This window comes from Dromiciops gliroides, chromosome 1 (genome assembly GCF_019393635.1).
Source record: "Dromiciops gliroides isolate mDroGli1 chromosome 1, mDroGli1.pri, whole genome shotgun sequence".
NCBI lineage: Eukaryota > Metazoa > Chordata > Mammalia > Microbiotheria > Microbiotheriidae > Dromiciops > Dromiciops gliroides.
Window position 1 is genome coordinate 691,080,076 of NC_057861.1, and position 9,941 is coordinate 691,090,016.

The 9,941-nt window shown below is 36.8% G+C and overlaps 1 pseudogene; it reads left to right on the top strand.

The window, feature by feature from the left end:
• The first annotated feature begins 4,627 nt into the window (after positions 1–4,627).
• LOC122735238 lies at positions 4,628–5,471 on the top strand (annotated as a pseudogene).
• Positions 5,472–9,941: the final 4,470 nt, after the last annotated feature.

Genomic DNA, 9,941 nt, shown 5'->3' on the forward strand with positions numbered 1-9,941 from the left:
GAGTCTTTGATGCAGGATGAAAGTCAGATATTCCCAAGCATCAGTCACTTTTCACAAATAATGCATTCCCAAAGGATGGAAGGAACTAAAAATCAATAAGGAGTCACATCTCATTAACATCCCAATTTTAGAAAAGATTCAATGGCTACCTGAGGCCTCAATTCAGATATGGTTTTTTTGGGTTTTTTTATTTGTTTACTTGTTTTGCATTTTCTCCTTACTGAATGACCTTTACTGAATCAAAGAAGAAAAAACTCAGAGTTAGACCATCCCTTTTTTCTGTCAGAACCACTGAAAGACAAAGAAAATGACAAAAAACATTTTTATTCCTCTTCTACCTCTGATACCCCCTGATATTTAAATCACCTGTTTGTCTAAGAATGACAGGTGACCTAGTTGCTTGCTGGAAGGCTTCTTCTTTTTGATTTTTTTAATCTTATTTTCTTTCTGTTTTTACTTTTTTTCTAGAGTTGAAAGTGAGGATCATGTAAATAACACTAACAATTTTAAAAGGCATAAAATGACTGATAGATGCCTCTTCTTGAAATGGGTGAAGCACACTCAAAGGCAGTAGTAAAAGAAAGATACAGAAAGAGTAGCAAAGATAATGCTTGGGAGACCACAAACTTAAAATGTGATGACAAACCAAAATTTTGAAGAGGCTTGACATAACTATGAATGTAGTCTTAATTGTCACCCAAGCTTTTCATTGTTTATGTGATGCTCCTGTGGAGCTAAATCAACTTCAACATATGAATTCCATACTCACTGTGTGTAGCTTGATAAAGATCATTGTGAATGAAGGGCAACTGGATTTTATGACATCAATAACAAAAGACTGTGTACTTTTTTGGTGGGGGGAGCAAAGGTTCTTTTTCAAAAAGTAAATAATTCAATTCACTGAATTATCCACAATGACCACATGCAATGTTAGATATTGCAAATTATTTACCTCACCAAAATTATTTTCTTCATTAAAGAAGTAGTGCTTCTATTACTTTTTACAGTGTATGTGAATGGATAGAAATGCATTTGGGATCTTCGTCTAAGAGCTAACTATGTCAGGGAGAACTAAAGTTAATTACTTTCCTGTTTTCATTAGTTCTATAAAAGGTCAAAGCTAAGATATTTCAATGTGGAATTATTTTTGTGTGTGGGTGGGCCTTGAGCCCTTTCAAAGAAATACAACTTATTCAAATCTAAAAATATATATTAGAGAACCATTTGTTCTTGCTTAGATCAGTGTTTCATAATAACCAGCTGTCCTGTTTGGCCAAATTCTCCATCCTACCTCAGCATGCCATGGCCTCACACAGTGCAAACACCAGAGAGGACTATGGATGATATCTTAAGGAAGAGAGAGGAAAGAAAGAAGGAGAGAAGGAGAAAAGAGGAAGGAAAGAAACAGGTTATAGTATTGCAATTTGAAAGAGAGGTAGTGTTGTTGTTGTTTTCTAGTAACATTTTCCTTTATTTTCCCTGCTATAGATTTGTTTCTATATGCATCTGAACATGAACATACCCAAGAAACCAAGAAATCTTGATCATGTGGAGCAGCATTGCTAAGGAAGTTTTTTTGTTTTTGGTGGGGGGAGTTATGGGCTACTTCCATTTTTCAAAGAAAAATTAAGATTACTTGAGAGGTACTAAGATTACATATATGAGATATGATATATATTTTACCTCCAAGGAATTGATTATAAATTAATTATAGGGTTATGACATCTTCAGAAGTAAGTATGAGACAAGTAGAATGGGATAGGGGAATAGAAGAGAACTATACATAGACTTCTAAGAAAATTTGAGGAAAAAGACATAATTATAAGGAATTCAGATCAAGAAGGATTTCTTAAAGGAGGTTGCACTTGAGTTGGACATGGTGACATGACCTAGGCCTTGAAGAAAATGCAGGATTTCAAGAAGCAGAAAGTGGAAGGAGTACATACAACAAATGATGGGTAGACGTTGTAACTATTCACAGGCAAGAAAGTATGAGAACAGAAGTAGAGGGAAAAGTTTGTAGGGGAAGAAGGTAATTATAATACAGGCCCACATAACTTGTAAGGGTCTAAGGCTAGATTTCAACTCAGATCTTCCTGAATCCAAGCCCATTACTCTATGAACTGTGCCACCAGTTGCCTCAAATCAAAGTCAGCCACTTTGTTTAACTATAAAGTCTGTGAAACAGCATACAATGAAATGATTCTAGGTTAATTAGTTGGTACAAAACTGTGGAATGTTTTTAACAACAGGCAAAGGAGTTTGCATTTGATAATGAATTCATATAATCAAATAATTTTAGACTTGATAGGAACCTTAAGAGATATTTATTCCAATACAACTTGAAGAAGAATGCTCATTATAAACTATCCAAATAATGGTTATCTAGAATTTTTTGTTTGTTTTTAGACTCCAGTGAAAAGGGAACCCATTTATTATAGCAACTAGTAGTAACCACCACAACTATTACCAAAACATCACTTAACATAGTTTGTGAGAAAATAATGTGGTTCTATGAGACCCAGAGAGCCTGGCCAGACCTTTCTTAAGGCCAGCTCAGAGTCAGGAGAATTTCAAAGGAAATATGGTTGGACCTTAGACTGTGAATGTAGATTAAAACAAGACCTACCTGAAAGCTTTTTCCCCTTGGAGGGCTCCATACTCTGACATCAGCACACACTGTGCCAAACAACCTTCAAATCCAGTAAATCAATAGATTTGAATGATACTAGCCAATTAGCTTTGAGCAATGTGTAAGGGTGTGTTCTCCTCCAGCCCACAGGAAGCTTATACAGTCTAATGTTCTATTGGCCCTAGAACTTGGAGGGAGCAGATACAGCCCATTATAGCTCCCCACTATCTCTCCTTCTTAACTCTATGAGCCTTGTGCTCTCTTTAGTAATATTTAATATGCTTTAAAATGTTTAATTCCCCCAAACTGGGGCATTAGCCTCTAATTTTTAAGTAGCAATATATTAGAACCCCAGCTAATTTTCCCTTAAATGAGAGCGTGATAGGGCAATCCCATATAATTTTAATTGCCACAGCTATAGCTATCTCTATATTGATAGAGCTTTAATAATATCAATTTTTTTAGAGATCAAAGGATCATTCATTTAGTGTCAGATGGGGTCTTGGATGGCATGTACCTCATTCTCCCCATTTTAAAATGAGAAAACTGGGGACCAAGGAAAACTAACTTGTCATGTAGTTTCTAAGTGTCAGAGGTTTGATTTGAATCCACATTATTTCACTCCAGAGCCAATGTAGTTTCCATTATATTATGCATTACTCCCTACCACTTGAGACAGTTCATCCAATTTGGAATAGCTATAATTCTTAGGTAGCTTTTACTTACCTTACTTCTAAATTTGTTTCTTTGTAGCTTTCAACCATTGTTCCTAGTTCTCCTCTCTCTCTAAGGACAAAAAACAAACCAAAAGAACAAAAAACAAAAATATAATACTTCTTTTATATCCCTTTGAATACCTGAAGAAAAGAAGCATATACTTCTAAATTTTCTCTTCTTCAAGCTAAATACTCCCAGTTACTTCAAGTTGTAAGGGCCAGATTTATTATGGAGAGAGTTAATTGGGTGGTTCACCATAATATTGGGGTTCAGAAACTGAGAGACCTCTAGGTCCAAAGTTTCCTCCCTTTCAAATTGCCTTTTGTAGTTATTTCTCCCAGGCTAATAAGAAAGTTGTGATCTTAATTTAACAAGAATTCATGACCTTTTATTCTCTTGGTAGCTCTTCTTTGATGTTCTCCAGTTTATCAGTCATTTTTTTTTTCTAAAATGCAGAAGCCAATGGTGAATTCAGTCTAGATATAATCTATATAGGACAAAGTATGTCTTCTCTTTCTTTTCTACTCATAGAATCTAATACCCTTTTTTCTGAATTTCAAGACCTCATTAGCATTTTGGCTACCATTTCATACTGTTAGCTAATGTAGAGATTGTAGAATTATTTTCTATTCTGGCCAGAACCTCTGAAGATCTCCTCTTCCCACACTGATTTTTTATTTTGAAGTAGTTAAAAGTAGCAATTTTTGTGTTATTTATTACCTACCCTTAATCATTGAATGTGTGTTGCCTCAGACAAACTGAAACTGGGGAAAAAGCTTAAAAAGGCCAAGGTCTCCCACTGCATCCAGATCCATTTCCAATCATCCTGATATACGTTTTGCCACTAGACCCAGATAGCTATGGAGGAGTAAGACAGGTGACATTACACAGTCCTTCCTTCCTCATATTCAATTTATTTGAAAGTCAAGATAGCTTCTTCCTGATGTCATTGGTCCTCTTTGTGAATGAAGGACAAACACCATATAATTCATATAGAGAATATAGACCACATAAAACTTTAAAACTTTTTCAGAAGATATATGGCTTCCCATGTCTTTCCCTCCTTGTAATTATGAAATTAAATTTTTGAACCCAAGGATAATACTTTATATTTATGCACAGTGAATCATATTTAATAGATTCTTCCCCATCAAAAAAATCATGGCTAAAGACGAATTTTTCAAATATTTTAGTCAGTAAGAATTATGTCTCCATGCCTCTCAAAAAAAGGTTTAGTCGGTTGCCGCCACCGCTGCCGCCGCTGCCATCGTGCCAGCCTGTAGTTTTCTGCTGCTAGGTGAGGATCCAGAATGGGAGACAAGCCGATTTGGGAGCAGATTGGATCCAGCTTTGTGCAACATTACTACCAGTTATTTGATAATGACAGAACCCAATTAGGAGCAATATATATTGATGCCTCTTGCCTTACATGGGAAGGGCAGCAATTCCAAGGCAAAGCAGCCATTGTGGAGAAATTGTCTAGCCTTCCGTTTCAGAAAATCCAGCACAGTATCAGAGCTCAGGACCACCAGCCCACCCCGACAGCTGTATACTCAGCATGGTGGTGGGACAGCTAAAGGCTGATGAAGACCCCATCATGGGATTCCACCAGATATTTCTATTAAAGAACATAAATGATGCTTGGGTGTGCACCAATGACATGTTCAGGCTAGCGCTGCACAACTTCGGCTGAACTTCGTCTTCCCAAGGCACCCACACTGTTTCCTTCTCTCTCCTCTTCCTGATATTATTCACACTTCCTCTCCCCCCAGCCCCTCAGAACACTCCAAATATCATACACAAGCCCACAAGGCCACGGTGGGTGGACACCACCGTGGTGTGGTGGCAGTGGCATCACTGTTTGAGTGTGTTGTGCATGATGTTTGGACGTTAGACTAGCCGCATCTGACAGGAGAAGTTTGTGTTGTACCAGCGCATGCCTTAGAAAGACTAAGTAATGCAAAAGGTTGTCTTTTTTTTTTTAATGTACTGACAAGTTGCTCTAGTAACCCAAAGAAACGAAGGAGAAAGCAGCAGCTGCGTGTGCAGCCCAGATCTTGATTTGTTCAGATGTTCCAATGCCTCATTATACAATAAAACCATGAAAATTTTCTTAACAAAAAAAAAAAAAAAAGGTTTAGAATCTCTGAGCCCTGAATGAGAACCATTTAGTTGCAATGATAGCTATGTTCTGGACTAAATGCCTTTCTTTTTTGCATCCTTAAATTAAGCAATGGGCTGGATCAAGAAGAGTGATATTCAGAACTTTTGGAAAGCAAATCATAGTTATGATTGTTCATACTACTCACTTCCTTGATTATTTGGTATTAATTTCCAGTCATCTCACCTTGTTTTATATCTCCTTAAATACCTTTTATTTTCAAATTCTAGCTTAGGTACTTATTCTGTGACTCTGGACAAGTCACTTTAATTCTTTTTGCCTCAGTTTCCTCATCTATAAAGTGATAATAATAATAATAATAATAATAGTATTTACCTTCCAGGGTTTTTGTGACCATCAAATTAGATATACTTATGAAGAGCTTAGCAAATCTTTTTTTTTTTTTTTTTGCAAGGCAATGAGGGTTAAGTGACTTCTCCAGGGTCACACAGCTAGTAAGTATCAAGTGTCTGAGGCTGGATTTGAACTCAGGTCCCCCTGAATCCAGGGCCATTGCTCTATCCACTGCACCACCTAGCTTCAAATCTTAAAATAATAATTAATTCCCAATTACGTTTATTAAGGTAAATTAAAAAATATATACCATCTACTCTAATTTTAGCATAGAAGGAAACTGAGGTAATCATTCATAGATAAATGGATGGTAGATAGAAAGATTAAGAAAGAACTCAAACAAATTATTAAATGGTTGAATACACCTGATACAACTCTGCAAGATTTGTAGTCTGTTTCCTAATTATTAACCATCCATTATCTATTTAGGGCAGCTAGGTGGCACAGTGGACCTGAGGAACAGGCCTGGAATCAGGAAGACTCATCTTCCTGAGTTCAAATCTGGCCTCAGATAGTTACTAGATGTATGGTCCTGGGCAAGTTACTTAACTCTTTTTGCCTCACTTCCTGATCTGTAAAATGATCTGTAACATGAAGGAAGTGGAAAATCACTCCACAGTCATTGCAAGAAAAACTGAAATGGGGACATGAAAAAATTTGATATATAAGGGAAATGTTAAAGGGGGAGTTCAATGCTCGTATATCCAATTTTAAATCTCACAATTGGAAAAAATAATGATTTTACATGAAACTGTAAATCTATTATGTACAAAGTTATCATGTAAGTTTCTTTTTTCTTCTCTTCCCCCTTCCCTAGCGATGCTTCCATTAGACACATATATTTAAACACACACAGAATGTATACGTATATGTGTATATATATACCTACATATGTTTATATACATGTGTATATACACATATACATATACATTCACACACTTCTCTCATCCTTTATCTCCTCTTTCTCCACAGGCATCCAACAGCCATTAGCTCTCAAGTGAAGAAGTAGAGAGGAATTTGCACACAAAAGTTATAAGATGGAACATCCAAGCAGCAAATGCTATGTGGGAGTTAAAATAACCCAGAAAGACAGAGGAGACAAGAAATTGAATGGGGCATCTAATTCACCTTTGCCTATCCTCTATCATTTGACTAGTGACATCTTAGCCATGACAACAAATAAATGGAGGTCCCTTGCAGTCATAGTAGACTGAAAGGAAAAGGCTGATTATGCTGTAAGGAAGAACCTTGATGTAGAGTCTATAAAGCCTACTTGAGTAGTTCTTACCCCAAAGTTCTTAAACTTCTTTTTTTTTTGGGGGGGTGGGCAGTGAGGATTAAGTGACTTGACCAAGGTCACACAGCTAGTGTCTGAAGCTGGATTTGAACTCAGGTCCTCCTGAATCCAGGGCCAGTGCTTTATTCACTGTGCCACCTAGCTGCCCCTTAAATTTCTTTTTAAAGTATGTTTATCACTATATTTCAGTAAAATTAATTTGCTTTCTAATCCTACATATCGTATTTTATGCACTTAATTTGTAAGTGCATAAAATTTATGTTTTAACAAAAAGATAAAGGAATTCATGACACAAAAATGGTAAGATGTCCTAACCTGCTGCATGTATTAGTTAAAATTCATCTGGGAATTGTGAAGTGTTTTCTGTATTTCATTGTCAGTTTTCAGGAAGGGAGTAGTAAGCAAAATGAACTGTATCTTTTTTAGAATGTTTGATTTCAGAGTACCCTATATGCCACTTGGGGAATACATGAATTTATGATAAGATTTTCATGCACAGTCTCATTGTAAATGTTTCTTTATGTATCTTTATTAATTATTATTCATATTAACTCTGTGTAATCAGGTATGTTTTCTCTAATATTATGGCAGGTGATTCCAATTATGACAAAGTCATGTGACTAGATCATAATAATCAGAAGCAAAGAAAGAGGTTTTGTGTTTTTAGTATATGGAGGTTCAGGGAAACCACATTCTTTAGACCAAGTAAGGTAATGTAGATGCCCATAGAAAGGAAGAGCTGGAATATATTTGTTGCCCACTTAATAAAAACTATAGAAAACTTGGAATAACTCTAACATTTTCCCTCATGAGGATTGAATGCAAAATTTTCTAAGCAAACATTGAACTTGCTCAGAAATTGATAACTCTCAACAATGACCAGAAACCTTGTTAGCAAAGCCAACTGGTGTTTAATCCCTGTTTTCCTAACTTTGATCTTGCCTTGCTAAATCCCAAAACTTTGCTATGCATACAATCTTTCTTCAATCAGTTGTGGAGCTTTCGATATAGGAAAGGAACCATGATAATGTGCTGACAATAAAAAGATAGAAACATTGTTTTAAGTAAGCAATTTGATTTAAACATATATATGAGAGTAATCTTTAATTAATCCTGAAAAAGAAGTTTAGAGTCAGAGTATGAAGGATTTAATATGACAGGTTTCAGAGTTTGTATTACATCATAGAGAACAGAAAGAGAGATATTAAAACTTTTTGAGTAGGGAAGTGATTTGGTCAGATTGTACAAAAGGTCTATCACTTTGGAAACACTTTGGAGGAGAGATTGTGAAGGAGAGAGTCTTGAGGCATAGAGAACAATCATGAGACTGGCGATAGACTAGGTTAGTGTAGGTGAAGATCCAAACTAAAATGAATAGCCAAAAGATTGTCAAGGGGAGAGAACTGGGGCATAGAAAATAACTGGGAGACTATGTCATTAGCTTTCAGTGAAAGGAAGTTAAGACTTAACATATTGTGGTATTTATGTGAGTGGAGAGAAGGGAGAGATATGCTAGAAATTGTTTAGGTAGAATCAATATTATTTGGTAATTGATTGGAAATATAAGAAAGAATATAGAACAAATGATTACTCAGAAATTTTGAGCAATTATCAGGAAGAAATGATGGTACATATGGGATTATTAAACAATCATTAGTATTGCTAGTGTAAAAAAATTAACTATATCTAATCTGAAAAATTATATAACAACTTATATGAAAAGTATAATTATATGAAAAATTATGACTTTAGAAAAATTATAATCAGGCCATTAGTCACATCTGGGGCCCATTCATATGTAAAAATATTTTAACTGACTAGCTAGTCTAACCTTGACTGGTCTGACTGTAGGGCCTAATCTAACTGGAGGACTAAGCTTGGGGGCTATTGACTACTATTAATTTAATATGGGCAGTTTAAAAATTTCTCTACATTGCTCTGCTCCAAAATTGATAAGCAAAAGATTAAGAAGCCTCTTCCAATTTAACAGTAGAGGGTTTATTTATGAGATAAAATTTAAAATTAAGAATATAGGAAAATAAAATGCAGAACCTGAGTGATTTTCAGAGCATCTCTCTGCTGCCACTGCTTGTGCTTAATGTTTCCCACACCCTCAACTTTCTTAGCATCTCCGTACCAACTAAGCTTTGCCTAGCATCCCCCCTTTCCATCTACCTTCCCTCTCTGCACTGCCGCTGAACCCTGAAAAGCCCTTACTCCATAAGGCTCCTTCCTCTGTCTGTCTGCTCCCCTCAACATTTCTACCTTCTCTATGCCATAGCCCTTTCTTCCTTTCTCCATCCTCCTGTACCATCTCTCTGGTATATATCTTCCTTTTCTCCCCTCAAGCCTCAGGCTCCCTGTGCCCCTGCACATGCCAAATTAATCTGCTGGCTGTGCTAGTGCTGAAGCCTGGTGGGGACACTCGAGTGTCCCCTGCGTACCACACCCAGGGAGCCTGTGCCTCCTGCTGTGTGCCCAGGGACCTCTGCACAGGCTGTGCCAGAGGCCAGCCTGCCAGAGCCCTGGATCTCTGGGGTAGATCCCCTCAGGGCATAGGGAACTGGGGCTTTTTTCTCCAGCTGTCTGATCTAGCACCCCTTAAAGTCCACCGGACTTTTTGGCTCAGCTGAAGCAAAGGGGGAGGGACACTAGCCCCTCTTACATGGGAAAAACGCCTGAGGGCCTAAGGCTTTTTCATCTCAGCCCAAAGGCAGGGTCCCCAAATTAAAATAATTTCCCACACTAGTTTTTAGTTGATTGACTAAGCTCAATGGTCA